An 18,084-nucleotide genomic window follows, 5' to 3' on the forward strand; every position below is an offset into this window, starting at 1 on the left:
ATGACAAGAAGCAATCAGTTCTAAGTGGGGCGTGAGAGCGAGTGAGGATGAATAGTTCACACAAACAAATGATATAAACTGTAAGCGTTGTATGGCATCCTTTTGTGGACTTTGAATACGCTGGCGTTGCAATTTAAATAATGCACTAAATGAATTAAGTCAGCCAACCAAATGGTACTCATAGCAACATTTGCCGTTTGTGATGGGGCGTGGTTATGTTACCGAACTAAGCTAAAGAAAGTATTTAAGCCAAATGGTGTAAATCCTTTCACAGCTTCCATAAAAAACGAATCATGTTAACAAAGAAATGAAATGAAGCGCAGACAAAAAGCAAACCAACTAAAGATGGCCACTGATTGTGAGTTCTATGTCAAAAAACAAGAATGAAAGACATTATACTGACTTTCACATACCCTTTGATATACTTATAAATAAATAAAAATCTACGAAAGTATTGGGCATTTTTTAAAATCTTTTTAAAAGAAAATCTAAATACTATTGTATCGCTGTATTAGATACAAGAATTCCTATAAATGTGGCAAACGAAAATATTAAATTATGTTATATATTCTTCAATTGGTAACATCTGTAGCGCCATTACTATAATTCCCTCAGAAAGTGTATAGACAGAAGTATTTAACTCTCTTTAGCAATAGTTGTAAGAAGGATTTTATAGAAAAGTCAGCAGACAAAGTGCTAAAGCAATGAAGAAGAAAGACGAAGAGAAGGGGAGGACGTGTGTCTAAGCAACATACGAGTTGAGGTATCCATGTACGTATATAAGCATATATTTTTTGCAAAGAATATATAAAAATATATATATATATATATATACATATGTGTGTGTGTATATTTGCACACTGTGTGTGCGTCATTGATATATCGCTTGAGCACGGCTTGGCTGTGTAGTCGATACAGGAAACACACGCAGACATTGAAGACGCCAATAAAAGTGGTAATGATGCAGACGGGGCTGACGACGGAAACCTAGAGAGTAAAGCAAAAAATATATATCAAATCGAAAAATTATCAAATGTTGAAATGCCAAAAGGCGAAAAGGGAGAATGAAGCGTACACATACAAATAAAATCTACACAAAGCGTAACGCATAAAGCATGTTTTTTACGGTAGACTGTTTAAAATTGTATGAGCAAAAATATGATTATTTCGTTCGGAGTGCCGCATTGAAAAGCGACAGCTTAATTTGCACCTCAACGGATATGCCACGTGCGCAAATCACGTATGAGCCAGGATATTCAGAGATAGGAAAGGGCGGGGGTCGAGCTGGCGACAGATTTGCAACCTGTGTGGCTGTGTAGCTAAGTTACCGCGAAAGGCGGCAGAACTACATGTAAATAAAACATAATGTGTGTATGCCAACTAATTAAATATATCCGCATGTAGTTTTGCAGTTTAAATTGCACAAAAAGTGGGCAAAACCAAAATACAAACTTCGCACATATATACATATGTACATCTACGGTCGGAAATGGACTGTTGGCACAGTGCTAAGCAAAAATAACCTTACCTCGTGGGGCTTGAGGCAAGATTCTGTTAGCTGTGATGGCATACTGTTGGCCTGCACTGTATACACACACGGCAGCCGAGGCACGTTAAGGGCACACCTACAAATGCTCACACTAACACCCAAGCCACACACACACACACACACACACACACACTTGCACATTTGGAGCGAAGCTTCCGGCAAAATATTTCAGTTGAAAATTTTTAATGAGCTCCAAATTGTGTGTGTGAGAATATGAAAAAATAATGCGCAACAGCAAATAAAATCAAATACATATGAATCTGTGTAGATTATTATTACAAAATACAATATAAAAATTGTGACCAATCAGTAAAATTGAGTTTTGTTCCAAAGGTCACGAGCAATTATGATAAATGTATTAAATGTATATATAAATAAATCTGAAAACAATATCAGTTAGTAGTACGCATTTAAAGTTTTTATTGAATGATTTGACGATTTGTGCCATGCACTGAGAGAAACCCTGCAAAATATAATTAACTAGCTATAATTAACAATTAATTATTTTATGATGGAATAACATAATAATCTTATCCAAAAAATTATTTTGCTAAGGACAACATAAAAAATTAAATCATTTATTTTACAAGTTGTATTTTGATTATTTTATAAGTATATATATAACTAAAATATATTTTACTTTTTAATATTTTTTAACTGTTGAATTTGTTCTTATAGATATATCAATATCCACCCGAAAACTCTGAATTTTTCAGTAAAAACTGCATTTTGAATTGCTTAATGTGAAACTTCGTTACTGCTCTAGGCTGTTGTCGATGTCAATGCAATGAATGCATAAATATGGCACTTACATGCCGTAGTAGTTGTATGTGTGCGGCTGTGTGCTTATAAATCTCGAAAGTATAACATGGCAGTAGTCAGCAGCAGCAACAGGACATGCTACATATAAATATAAATATTCTTACATATACGCACATATACATACATATGTGTATATGGATATATTTTATTCACGAATGTATGCGGCAAAAGCTGACGAATCCGACGCATCTGTCTTCGTGTGAGTAGATTTTTTGTATATTTTATTTCTCTTACTGGCACTGTCAGCAGCGACAACAACAACAACAACAACCAAAACATCGAGTAAGAGCGTCTGTCTGACAGTCTGTTTTAATTTTTCAGATTTACTTGTTACGCTCAGTTCGGTGACGACTGAAGCACTGGATCACTGTAACCCTCAGGCAACCATCAATGCTGCATGTTTTTAAAACTTGTTAACTGTTTCTCAAGCGAAGCATTCATATATTCAGAAGTTACACACACACATAAATCTATACATTTGTATATATAGGTGTATACAAACATACATTCCCCCTTACATTCCCCTTATATGTCTCTCTTTACACTCAATGAATACAACATTTGAAAAGTAATATTTAATTTGTTTTTTTTAGTTAGTTAATTTAGGTGGGTTGGCATTTGCGGTCATTGACATTTATAGGCAGACAAAAATGTATTTTCAGTACCCAATAAAATAATAAAATGCAAATAAAAAGTAAACACATAAAGAATGGTATAGATTTAAGACAATAGCTTCGAACAATTTAAAAATACAAAATATTCACATAAATCATGAATATTGATTTATAAATTGATTGACAAATTGAGTTTGCCTTTAAAATAAAGGCATTTTAATATCTTTGTTATTTTTTAAAAGACTATATTATAAAATAAATGTAAATGTTAATTTTAGATAAGTGCAAAAATCAGCGACAAATTATTGTGTTTACTTTGTGTAGATTAAAATAATTTTAGATATTTATGTGGATTAAGCGAAAAGTGTGTGAATGATGTGTGTAAACCCTATTGAAATTCACATAAAGACCGCCACTTGTATTTGTATGTATACGTTATACACATTTGTTTCCCCTGCTTGGCAGACGAGTGTTATTGATCCATTCCACTGCCATTGCTATCTATATATACATTTTTAACGAACAATTTCCCGTTTCCGGATTATCATGCTTCAAAACCACTTGAAAGTCGAAGGGTGTAACAGCTTTGGTTCCGTTGTACGGCTTCATTACAAAAGCCTCGACGGAGCCCCAAACCTAATTAGCGTCCGTTTAATGTTTTGCTTCACATTTTAAAACGGAAATGAATTTGTCAAATTGTCATTGCAGTTGTCAAGTTAATTGGTAAATAATTGTTTATTTTAATAAACCGTTAATTGGTCTAAGTACTGAGGAATGAAAACACAATTAGTTTAATTTGTCAAGGATAAACCAAGGATAAATAAAGCTTTGCAACAAAATATCACAATAGCGTTCCTATGGTTTTGTTGAGTGCTTCTTGAGTGGTTACTGCCGAGTGCTGTTCATGGTTAATCATTGGTGTGTCAAACAAAAACATTGCGAAGTTTTCATTGAACGTATATGTTATGATTTGTAGCAAAATCTTTGATTGTCTAACTTTACCTATAGGCTTGATTTAAATTTTCGTGTGTATCGCGTATACGCATCGTGATCATGGAATTCATAACGCCCGCTGGTTATGGAATGGTTGCAACTGTATGCTGGCTGGCACACGGGACTTCAACTGCAGGCGCATGTTGTAGATAGATACACACACACACACACACCGGGCTACACACATTTATATCCAAAAATGCGAGTTGACAAAGCGGCGCGCTTGCTTCATCAGCTAGTCGCACACATCGCTCTTCATTTCGGCACCGCGATTGCATTTGTTGTTGCTATGTTGTGGTCACCTTTTTTTTTTGCTGGCATTCCATGTATCACGTTACGGTTTGGGCATTATTGCGGTGCATTGTTTCCAGCTAACCGTGGGCCAAAGGTGCATCGATTGTGGCCGTAACGTATTCGCTTATATTTACAGTTCGTGGTCTATTGAAGCGTTTTATATTGTTCCGCTGGGCCGTTGCTTGTCTGGCTTCTGGCGATTGTTGCGGTTTTTCAATATGGCTCTCAGTTAGAATTTAATTGAAGAGGGACTGAAACGGAATGCCATCCAAGCACGCATTCTATGCAACTGAATAAATCCTCATGTTATGTCACGCTCAGAGACAACCTTAAAAATGTTTTTCGTGCAACCTTGAACCCACTAAAAATGTTAATAAATAAAGAAAAATTTATATATCAGCTTATTTAATCTAGTTTGTAATCTTCGGCGTGCCTTTCTTGTAGTTATTTATTTGATTTTTACTATAAGTCACTTTTTTTGTTTACATTTCTGCAGAATGTAATCTGGATGCTTTCTTCTCAAAACCTTAGTAGAGAGCTCAATTATTACTGCTGTTGTTCGTTATTTTCTTCTATTTCTTGGGAAATTAGGTTTGTTTCATAGTACATCAATTTCCAATTAAACACAGGAAATATCACTTTGCTCCGGAAATAATAAACTGATATAACAGAAACGAGATAGAAAACGCGTATTAGAACTACACGTCAGCTTAACACCATTCTGGGTAAACCGAATAACAGAGACCATCAGCAAGCGGCAGCTAGACAAACGCATGGCCAACACATGCAATTTAACCTTAGACACGCACAGCGGGGAGTGCCGCGGGTGGGTGCCGGTACCGTGACAAAAGATACAAAAGCATTCAGCAGGAAAAATCTATTTCTAGGCCAAAGGTAAGCAATGGCAGAGGGAAACAATTTCAGCAGCACTTAGACATTTAAACCCTAACTGAACCGAGAGCGCACGTTTGACCCTGGGATATGGATCAGCGGCAAAAAAGGGCAACGAAAACACACAAAAAAAAAAACCTCAGAACCCTGAGACAAAGAGTGCACGTGTGAGAATTGAACGGGATGTTAACTCAAGATTTGGTTGGGACCTGTGTTCACACCCCTCCAAAACAAAAAGATGATGAAAAAAGTAAAACCGCAAAGGGGGGTCTAAATTTACAACCAACCCGATGCTGCGCAGTTAGGGCGCTGTGAAGGCGTGGCGAACAAGTAGCAAAATGAAAGCCACGATAAAATGCATTTGTAAAGTTGTTGCGCGACGTTTGTGTGGCGGCGACGATTCGAGGACCTCGCGAGGCAAGCGATGGCATTTATCCATTTTTTTTTGTTGTCCTCTGGTTAGCTGGAGTCCAGCTTGATATAGAAACTGTGAAAATGGCAACTCACCTTAGCGGGCAGCTCAACTGAGCTGAACTCAACTGAAAGCAGAACACTTTTTGTCGCTTGCAACAAAAACTTGTCACATGTGCAACGCAACATTTTCTCCGTGTGTTTAGGTCTTCTTTTGTGTATGTGGCAGAGTGTATGTGTGTATTCGTATATGTGTTTCATTCATCCCCCTTTTTTTGGCCTTTAGTCGAATTTCAAATGTTGCTTACTCTGCGAAATAGTTGGACATTTTGACATTGCATGTGCCAGAACTGCTTCCTGTGCTCTATTTTTTGGGAACCGCCGTCTAATCAATTGGGTATGGCATATGATTCGTGTGGTAAGAGAATCGAATATATATACATCGACAGTATGTAAATATCCTTAAAAATCCACAATAATATTTAAAAGTTTTCTTATAGTTTTGGAATAACTTAGTTAGGTTAAGTTGAATCCTTTCACCTGTTATTTCATACTAGTTCCTTTTCAAATCAAATTTTATTCATTTCTTTATTTTGGTACTTATATTATTAATTTAATTCAGTATATGTTGGCAACTGTATCAAATATTCCGGAACCGAATCGGATATTAGTTGCAGCACATCCAGTTACTTTTCTATGTCTTTTTCGGGTAGCAATCTGAGCTGACAGTGACACAGAGTGAAGCTGCAACACACTTCCATCTTTTTGCCACTATTACGAAACGTATAAATTTAGACAACACAGCAACAGCAAACATGTCGCATTGACATCAACAGCAGCAAAATAGAGCGACGAGTATTTTCTTGTCAACCACACGAAAATCTCGCATATTTCCCGCAATTTATGCAGCTGGTTTTCCACTTTCCAGTTGCCAGACATTTTTGCATCTGTTCATGTTAAGTATGCGAAGCAGCTTAATATTAGCTGGCTTATCAGCTGACATAGTCGCTTATGCCAGCTCCTGTATTCCCTTCCCTCTTTCTATTGTTTGTCACAATATTTTGCTCATTTTACAAATACACATTAATTTGTAGTGGTTTTTGGTTGCTGAGCTCACAGAATAGCACGTGATTCGCTTATGTGAGTAGCAAACGAACATTTTAGAGGGACTGCAGCTGAAATAAGTAGGACAAACGTGTGATTGTGTGTTGTGGATTGCGCACAGGTGTGCCAGGTGTGATTTGCTATTTTTGTTATAGCCAAATGCCAATGAAACTACTGGCATAAATTGCTTAGATTTAATAGGGATGCAAGTGAGCAATTGATGGCTTAGATAGGTTTTTCTATAATATTACCTGTTTTATGTTTATGTAAATCTATTTAGCTTATATATATATATAAACAAATGTTTGATTCTCTAAATAAAATGCATAAAATATGAAAGTGTGTAAGAAAAGTAAGCTAACTTGTGGAATCACTTAAATTCCCAATAAAATCTAAGGCAGATAGAAATGCGAGCAATTAATACTGCTTTTCTGAGATAGATGCTGCCTACTGCCGCAATTATGAATTTTTAAGCTTGACCAAATAGTTGTTTAAATAATGTAATACATATATACAAGGCTTCAGCAAATCAATGTGCAAATAATTGGTATTTAGATATGTGTATGATATATCTAACAAAATCAAGACTGATTGCTGACAGTCAAACAGCAAGTACAGAAAACTGAGCAACCAAAAAACTTGCATATTATATGAATGTGTTGATGTGTGCCTCTTGATTTATGTGCAGATACATACACACATATGCATGTTCTTGAAACGACGAACAAGCATTGGATAGCACAAAGTGAAATCTGGATAGCCGTCTCTGTATTTCTGGCTACTTATTGCAGTAAAAAATGCTTTAAAATTGTTGTTGTTGATTTTGTGGCTATTGTTGATGTTGTTGTTGTTGTTGTTGTTGTGGCATGTACAATACACAAAACGCAATGTTGGACAGACCAGTAGACAGACCAGATATAGCACGCAATGTCTGCCTGTATGAGCCCCCCTTACAGCAACAAGCTACACCATCAAAAATATATGCACACGTGTATGTATGTGTGTCTCTTGTCGTCTTGTGCGCTAGCTTGGTTTTTCCTTATCGGAAACGAGCTTATTCCGTTCAATGAACTGAAAAATATTGTTTACCTCTGGGTTTCCTCTGCAAGCGAAAGCGTCGGAGTTGCTCAAATTGCGTACACGTCTCGTTATCCCTTATGGCATAACTGTTGCACACAGCATTTTTTCCCCTGTCCTTTTTATTTGCGGTTGCTGCACATTGACCCTGCGTTCTGGTACATTTTTATTTCAGGACCGTTCGAGTCGGCAACTGAATTTGTCATTAGCGCATAAAAAATAATGTTGCGCATTACTCATACGCCCCGTTGAATCGCTGTCTCAAGTGCGCAGGGCTTGAGCGGTGGCTGACTGCAGTTTAAATCACTCCGACTTAATGGGAATATTCTATGGCATTCTGGCAAATATTTAAAAAATGCTTTTTGGTGGTCTGCAAACTGCTATCAACTAACTTTGAATTTGCAACACATTTGCTGGCAGCATGTCCGCATTTTTATGTCACTAACCACAACAGAAAAACATGGGCCAAAGCAAGTAAGGAACTACAACTTTTTCCAGTGCGACATTTGACATATTTTGGGCAGAGAAGTTCTCTACCCTTCTCAATTAGGCTGACACTGCGTATGCGTAATGTGTGGTTAGGGGGGCGCAAAAAATGTTATGATGAGGACAAAAAGTTTTACGTTGCGTTGGTTTTGAGCTTTGACACAACAAAAAGCATCACATAAATCCGTGAGCCTTTGTCAAAGTCGAAGACAAAAAATTCGGAAGACACTTAAGTCTTTAAAATCGTTAAACCTGAAACAATGGAGCAGGAAGCAATTTTTTGTATGAAACAAATTATAATAATAATTAGACATATATATAGATGTGTGGTGGTTTTATTATAACAGTTAATAATATTATGAATATAATGATATATGATGTATTTAGTCATATAACATCGTTATAGAGTGTTTCAAGTTATCCTCTTTATCGTCGTTTACATCGTCTTCTCTTGAGAAACACCTCTCACAAGCTGTTCCGTCAAAGGTAGAACTGAGATTCTCTCGTCTTAACTTCGTTTAAGAAGCAGCTCTCACACCATAAGTCGAACTATTAGATTGACTACAGAAGCAGCAAACCAACCCACATAAACACATAAATAAGAAATTAAGACTACTCTAGAAGAAAAAGTATCTCGTCTGGGAGATAGGCTGAGTATTGTTGTTAATTATATTAAATGATTTTGATGAAATTTAGATAATTGATTTATACGTATTCATTCAAAGAAAAGTTCAGGACAATAAAAATAATGTTTTAGCAATGTTTAAGGATTTCAAATTATATAACTACATAAAAAGATATATAAAATAAATTTTTAAATAATTAATTATTATATTACAAAATTATTATTATTACAACCAAATGTTGACTAAATTATTATTCTAAATTAATTTGAGCGAATTTGTAGGATTTTTCCATGGTAATTTTTACAGCGTTGGCTCACTTTGCGATCTCCTTGTCAAGATCCAGAGAAAAGTTTTTTTAACCGTATTCAATATACCATTTGAGAGCAGAAGATTAAAATTAAAGATAGCTTGATGTGGGCTAAACAGGCAAAAAACTTTGTCAGCAGACTAAATGTATTATTTTTGTGTTCAGCACAATCAAGAAACTTGACCATTTCAGTTTGAGTTTTCTAAAATTTAACATATTATTAGAAGTGTACACTTAAGAGTCGTGAATATGATTGTTTTGCTGTACGACTTTATCTAAAACGATAATTTTATTGGACGTTAAAAACAGGAACGTGCCAAGACATCAACGACAGTTACATAACATTAAAAAGCTATCCAAATGACACATAAAAAAAAATAAAATAAATAACAACACAAAAAAGTCTGGCTGATGTCTTAAAGTCAGGCAGTATGTAACATGAGGCGTAAACTTGGTAGCTGCTGCGTGTTTTTGTAATGACAACAAGAGCAACAATAGCTACACGGATTATATATATTTGTGCATACATATATATATCACATATCCACATACATATCGTGGCCATCAGTCATAAACTATTGAAGGAGCAGCCAGTTTGGCATATGTTCTCGAAAGGACGATCGACTTTGCTTAACGCCAACATGACATAAAACGTAAATGGCATAAAAAGCTATAATGTCCCGTTACTTGTAAGATAAACAATAACAAACCGTTGACTTGTTTGTTTCAGCCAGCGAAAGACAAAGGCCGATTCAGTTGCCAAGTAATAACTCAGTCCAGTCGTGTCACATGCAAGCGCTACAGCCACAGTTGGAAGTTCCATAAAGAGAAGCAGGACACACCAGGCGTTTGGCCAGTTGATGCACAACCATACTTCACATGTGGATGCCGCAGAGCTCTACGTGCATATCCGTGTCTATGTGTGTGTGAGCTTGTGCAGAACATGACAATACGTGACTGAATAGCAAATTCTGTGAGGGACTTAAGTATTTAATATGAGAGCTCTTAAGCATTTGGTAATTGTACACAAATTTAAATTAGCATTTTATGAAAATTATTCATAAAATATTATTTTATAATTTTAAATTCAATATTTCATCAAAATGTATAATTAAAATAATTTGAGAGAGTATTGGTTTATTATTATTCAGTATTGAATGAGTTACTGTTAAATCACCAATTTGTTGTGCTAAATAAGCAGCAAATATCATTGTTGTACGAACTGTAAGGATTTGTAAATGGATTTTCGAGTCTTTTTTACAATATATTTGTTATGAAAATAAATAGTAAAATGTCAATATTTTCTTTGAGTATGAAATCACATTACATTAATTGTAGAGCTCCTTACAAAATACAAATAACTGTTTGCTCTTGTTATGTGGACATATTTTGTATCTATTTATGGCTACATTATGTTTACAAATGTAAAGCTCAATAAAATTTAACGATTATTTGTTTTCGTCAATGATATTTCGATTGCTATTAATATTTTCTTTCGATGCTTACAATTTGTTTATGGCATTTCGTGCTATTTTGTCAAGCAACAACAGAATACAAAACGATTTCAGTTGTGATGACAAATGGCAACTTAATTCAATTGAGCCAATTTTCGATGGCCAAGGTCTTTAAGCTATGTTTTTGGTAATGGGAAAAACTTGAGTAATATAGCATACCGAAGTATGGCTGAGCAGCGAACCATATACAAAGATGTAATATAATGTATGTAGGCCATGTCTGCTGTCTAGCTGCTATTTGGCAAAGTCAACGCATTTTTTATTTTAACTTTGACATCAGAATATCGCTATTCAGGCGTGGAATTTATTATTCCAGCAGGGCAAATAGCCAAAAATTAAAACATTCCCTGAAAAATATTCAAAATAACTCAGAAAATGTATATTAAAAGACAAAATTTGCTTTTAATAGTAAGCAACTGAGTACTGCATTCCACTATTGAAACCAGCATTAAATTAAATTACTCCCTTTGAATATGGGTCAACTTACCACTCAATCTACTCTTGACAATGCTGAAATAAAAATAAATTTATGATTACTGCCATGTGCGCCCTGCAGTTGTTTATTTATATAATGCCAGCAAATACATTATTGAAATAAAATAGATTTGTATAGCAGGTGTGACACCAATTGCAATCTTTTGCTGTACTCCACCAGCTGACCACATTTACAAGTTATGCCTGCCCGCAAACCAGCATTCAATAACTTATCTCGCCTAGCCTGACCACAATACACTTTTGCCACCCACACATAAACGTTCCTATCGATTTAATGTCCACAGGCAGCAACAGGCTTGCATCATTTTGCGTGCGGTTATTGACAAATGTATTTCCAATTGTTTCAGTTTCTCTCTATCTCAGTTTTTCTAGCTCACTCTCTCTGTCTGTCTCTTTCTGCCGTTGCCATCGGCTGCTATGTGACGCTTATTACAATTTTCCTTACCTGAGTGTTTGCTTACATGTTTTATTGAGCTGCAATAATTTCCGTTCTCTCCCTTTTTTCAGCACACCTCTAACACTTTATTGAGGTCAGATGACATGTGAGGATTATATGAAAATGTTTATATAAATATGGGAAAATGAAGAGAATGTCAAACAGCTAACTAAATATTTTCCTATACAATATACATATATTTAAACAATTTTCAAGTGAAATAACGTCAAATTGAAAATCTCGATGTTTAAATACCGGGTTATTAAATATTCTCATATATTTTTTTCTCTAAATAATAATTGCAGAGTTAAAATTTCTGTCGCCTCTGCAAACTAGCGGATTGAATGTTTAAATGACGTGCAAATATATTTTTCAATTTCTGATTTTTCATATCATAAAAATAATCAAATATGATCTATAAATGCTGAGTTATAGTTTAAAAGGATGTATATATCAAATGACCGTGCCCACAGCTCCCTTTCTACCCTTTGGCACACGTAGCGTATACGTTATATCCATGTGAAATATATCCTCGTGGCCAAATGAAAATCGGAAAATCGAGTCTCGTTGCGCGCATTGTATATTTTTATTTGATGCTTTCTTTTGTTATTTTATTTTTGATTCTGTTTATTGGGCTTTTTTATGTTTTGTGCAAACAAATGCATCATGGGCGCTGCAATTGAAATTGTAAAAACTTCCGACAAAAACCAATTCGAGTAGTAAATAAAAATAAACATAAAACTAAAATTTGTGCGACAATAAAAAAATGTTACAAATAAAAATACAGTAAATTGTATGAAATTTTTATAAAAATATTTCCGATTTATTTTTGTACATGCTTTGAAATTGCATTCAATAATTGGACAATACCCTTCATTTAAGTTAGAAAAGCTCGAACACACATTTTCTGTAAATTAGAAAATTATTGTTTAGCCCTTCAGCATTTCGATATATCATTTAATAATAATAGCGATGCCAACAAGATTGTCAATTGTCAGTTATGTTTTATACAAAGAAATAATTTACAATTCAATAAACCCATTCGCAGGGTATTTATCTATTTTTTAAAAATACATTTAGCAACCATATAAGAGCAGTTTCACCTAAGCAAAACAATCAAATGCTCAAGAATGTGAGCTAAGCTATGATGAATAATAAAAAACAAATACGAATTGCAATGGCTGCACGATGTACCAGGAAAAAAATACAAAAACGGCAAGTAAAAAAGTAGTATGAAATGTGACAACCGCAATTTAAGCTGTCTGTTGCTTGTCTTTTTTTTTTAGTGGAAAAATGCAACAGCATTTTGTGGTTTCGACAGGCAAATAAAAAATAAGTGAAAATATTTTTGGATTTACGCAACAGCAACAAAAATGTTAAAAGAAGAAATGGACAACAATTAATCTGAATCTACCCGAAGTGGGCTGGATACGAGAAGGAAGGATTCCGAACATCACAAATAAAATCGTAGACCATGATTAAACGTCAGTCATCTGCTGATCGATAAAGATGCATCACCAGCTCTCCTTACAAAATATGCATGTTCATAATATACAGTGGGCCATATTTGCCCTGTTGGTTGTATATTGCTGGTTGGCGAAGCCACAGCTTGAACGAACAATGGTCAAGGCAAGGACACAAATTTGCATAGCAATTTGTTTTAATTTGAATAACACTTTCTTGAAGCATCACCACATAATGATCGGGGCCAAGATAGCCCAAGCTGGCCAAGTGAATAAATGCGTAAGCAACAGTTTGGGGTTAAATAACAAGTAACCAAGCAGCTGGCACTGGGGATGGCATTACTCTGGCCCATGATTTAAGATGCAACCTGCCAGTGGCGATAAATCAAATCATGCCTTTTTTCTGCACTGCATCCTCAGATAGAGGCTGCAAATGGCGAGTTGGCTACTTGGATTTCAAGCTGTGATGCGGGCAAGTGCCTTGTGGCCAACAATAACTTAATTGCAAAGTCATGTTTGCTTTGTGGCCATGTCTTGGATGTTCGTAGCTACCTGATGCCGTTGTTGTTGTTGCTGCCATTGCTGCTACTCTTGTGGTTAACTCAACCCAAAGAACAGCTGCAGCAGGCGGCTCACATACACATACACACATAGCCTATTATGGCTGTACATGAGTGCAAACACCACAAGGATGTATGCCTGTTAAAGCCATGTTCAATGGGTGGAGACCATCAATGTCTTGGGCATCAAGTTACCAGCTACTAGTCCCAACTGGACACTGTGAATTTCCCGATAGCTTTATTGCTAATGTGTCAGTGTGTATTTTTTTTTATCAATACTGGCAGAAATATCTTTCTGAATTAGACTTAGATTTCGCACCTCATACGTAAGTTATTGCAAAGTCCGAGACAAGGTGTGGGTGCTTTAAAGATAGTTAAGATTTAATAAATTTACATATGCATCTTAATAAATACTTAAGAAACTCTAATGTTATTGACTATATAATGGAACCGGTGAATCTTTGCTTGCAAATCCAACAACTTTCCCCTGATTTTCGAGAATTCCTTAATTTTGTTAAATAAGGAGGCTAAAATATATATTTTTATGATGGAACAAGCTGTGTTATAAATTAAATAAATAATAATCAAATAAATGCATTAACTAATATTAATTTATGTGAAAAATATGATAATTAAAGTCATTTGAAAACATCTCAGCATATCAGACTTTTGTGTGCTGCCATAAAATACAAAACTCAAGTACCAGCTGTTATTAGCAGCACATTTAAAATAAGTTTCTTCAAAATGAAAAATCCTCAAATATATGTAATAAATATTTGGCACATTTTGATGTTGCTGCAATTTGTGGGCTGCTGCTGCACATGGTCGCTGTCCAAGGCATAAACTTTAAAATTGAGCCAGGCACCAAAAAGAAAATAGAGAGAAAAAAAGACCAGCAGCAACTTTTAGCTTTATTGTCATTTCAATGTATTTTCGCACTTTTAACCGCAGTCGCACATGCCTTGTGACCCAGCAATAAAAAAAATATGGAAAGAGAACAAAAAGTATTTCAAACAGCTTCGAAGCCATAAAAAACTGCATTTGGCAGTTGTCGCCAAAAAGCAAACTACATCATCACACAGCACTCAGTTGTATCTGTAGACCTCGAGCTAAGCCTCTCAGCCCACTAGCAGTAGCTAAGTCTATTTGACTGCTTTCTTTGAATACCCTGCAATCATTAAGTTTCAAGTTTACAACAAATACGTTCCTCCAAGTCAAAAAGTATATTTGGCTTACTAATTATTAAATATTTGAATGCCTTTAAAATTGTCAAATATATAAAGGGGATCACAAATATCGTTAAAAAGTATCTTTAAGTCGACATCTCTCTATTGCAGAACTTTTGGATTTTTTTCTAACATTTACCGCAATGTCGCACAGATTTGCGTGCCAACGACATATTTAAAATGTTGAAAATTATTTATAATTAAAAGTTGGAGGCCAGAAAGTTTTTCGGCTATGCCCGTTGCCAACGCAAAGACCCAAGTGCCGCACCCCCGTCCCGACGTCTACTTCTGACCATACAAAGGCAATGCTATGGCGCATGAAATTTTTTAATAAAAGTGCCCGGGCAGGGCAGGGCAGGGTATCGCAGTCCGAAATGCCCGTAAACGTAGCCGGAATGATTGTTATTTACGCAATAATAATCCAAACATATACACATATACATAGCTAAATACAAGTCTCTGTCTGTGCACATAACCAGCAGAAAATTCAATTTTCCTTTTTCTTTATTCAAAATTCCAATAATTCACAATCAGAGCGAATTGTTGCCTTGCTTGACTTCATTTCACTGCGGCTGCGGCTTTACAGTTCTCTCTCATTGCGATTTATTTTGTTCTCCTTTTTTGTGTGCTGTTTTATATTTGTATTTATTTTTCTCGGGTTTGCCTTTCTCAAATTACTATTTATATGCATGTAAGTAAATAATTTTGTTTAGTTTATGATTTTGAAATTTTTGGCTTCTAAGTAAAAATATTTCATTTGCGAGCAAGAAATTAGTAATTAAAAGAAAATAAAATAGCAATTAAATAAAAATACAAATACAAAAATAAATGCGTCCCTATAAAATTGGTTTCACTTTGCAAAACAAGTGACCCAACAAATTTAAGTTTAAATATAATACTATTTTATTGATTACGTTTAAGATAATGGTTTTTTTTTAAAATAACTTTTAAGGTAATTAAAAAAATGTTGATATATTTAATTATCAATAAAAAGTCAATTAGTGAAAAGCCAAACAATCATTGTAGTTGCCATTAAAGTATCTTTCAACTTGTCTATGCTCTGCTCCCCAGCTTTATTCGAACTGTCCAATAAAAGTCAATAAGCAAATTGTAAGATATGCGTATTTTTCAATTACGTATTCGCAATGCAACTCCCAACTATAGCCGAAGAACTGCAATAACACAAAGTATTGTTGTAGCTATAGATAGATTCATATATGCTTCCGTGTGTATGTATGTATATGTGTGTGCAGAGCATATAACGAAACACAAATTCAAATGGCATTTTATGCAACATGCTCTGGCAACACAAGAAGAGGGCTTGACTGTTGGAGGACAGTGGGTTGCACTCGTTGAAACATGTAAGCCATGTATTTCATTATGTTACGACAGACTGCCTGACACGGGCGGCTAATAACGGCAACGTTGTACACAGACAGTTGTTGGTATGGTGGAAGTAACTGCCGTGACCCAATCTCTAACCCAATGCCAATACTATTCCAATGCCCTATGCAAAAATTGTGTGTATGTGTGTGAAAAGTAAAAGCTGAGTTGATGCGGGTCAATAAGCTTGCCTGCTTACAGCAAAATCAAATTAGTATTAGACGAAAAAAACAAAAAACAAAATTAAGAAATAAAATGCTTGCACCGTCCCAGCACTTCCTTCCTCATCTCCATCCACCACTTTCTCCACTCTTCGTAAACGCTTCCATGCACATGACTGACCAGCTCAACTTTAAATAAAAGCAGAAACTGCAGCTCGAACTGAGCACAGTGCCAGTTGGTAAGTCAATGTACTTGTGCTCAGGCAGAATTTGAATGGTACACCCATTCAACACCCACCAAAGTTTTGGGCGAGTATTTTTGAGTGAGCTTAGTCAAGCGTGGGCCTTTAGTTTAAAATCAAGTATTTGTTAAGTGCGGAGATTCGATTTTATGGGCCACCATGAACTTTATTGACTGCTCGGTATCTAGGTTTGTTTTGGGGTTCCACTTTGGATTTGGGGTCATTTCTGAAGCTCAACTCAACTCGATTACGAAATTTCACTCCAATTGACGCAATAACTTCTGCTCTCCGTATCCGATGTCATATCCGTGATATGTTAACAGTCCGCAGAAACCGGACGTTGCATATTTGTTGATAAAATTTTTTTTTATGATTTGTTTTGTCTTTGCTGCTGTTAATTTTTGTTTTTTATTATTATGCGATTTATTAAAAAAAATAAAATTAAATATAAAAGCGCTATGTATGCAAATAAGCCTGAAAATGGCATTAATCATAAGTTTAACAAGCGGGACAAACGGAACCGGATGTGCTCATGTCAAGTGTTTAAATGGTATTTATTTTAAATTTATCTACACGTAATATTTAATGGTGCAATTCATTTTTTTTTTTCATTCCGGTGGGGCATAGTCAGAAAAATCTTTAAATAACTTTAAGAGAAATATCGCACAGTTACAATTTATTTCATATTTAAAAAGCTCTGCAAAAACTGTATTCAACGGAAGATTGTATTTACTTAAGTCTGGTTCTAAGATATAGACAACATTTGTAAGTCAATATGGATATAATAATGCAAATACTGCAAAACCAAAATTATACCTTGGTCTGCAACCGATAAGTCTAACCTAAACTAATTATATGTACCAGATGTATACGTATTTGATGAAATCATATAAGCTTCGATTAATTTCTGTTGAGCGTTTTAATTATGATTACTTTTTACATGACTACATAAAATATTAAGTTGCCTTGATGCCATGTTTAAACGTTATTAATCAACGCGAGCTGACAAAATCAAAACAGTCGACCAAATTAGGCAAGTTGAATAAGTTGGAGGCGAAACAATGAACTCAAACAGCGTTCCCAGCCGAGTGAAATTGTCAACAACTTATCAGCTGTACAAATGAGCTGCTCTTTAGTGAAGGATTGGCAGAGGAGACTGTAAGAGGGCGAGTACTAAAATTCACTTATAGTTCCGTTTCCGCTGCGGCGACTCTTGCGCTGCTGGTGGCCATTGCTATGGCTGCTGCTGTTGATGCCTAATCGGCAGTCGTTAGTCGCTGTGGGGGCGTTAAGCGGGGGTCAGCGGTCATATTACTTGTCATTGTAATGATGTTGCTATTATTGCTGTTGTTGTTGTTTTAAATGCGTTATTGTTGCGCTGGCAACAAACAAGCGCATTAATAACAAACGGCATTGAAAGGCCATGTCAT

Source organism: Drosophila grimshawi, unplaced genomic scaffold, assembly GCF_018153295.1.
Source record: "Drosophila grimshawi isolate 15287-2541.00 unplaced genomic scaffold, ASM1815329v1 contig_311, whole genome shotgun sequence".
Taxonomy (NCBI): domain Eukaryota; kingdom Metazoa; phylum Arthropoda; class Insecta; order Diptera; family Drosophilidae; genus Drosophila; species Drosophila grimshawi.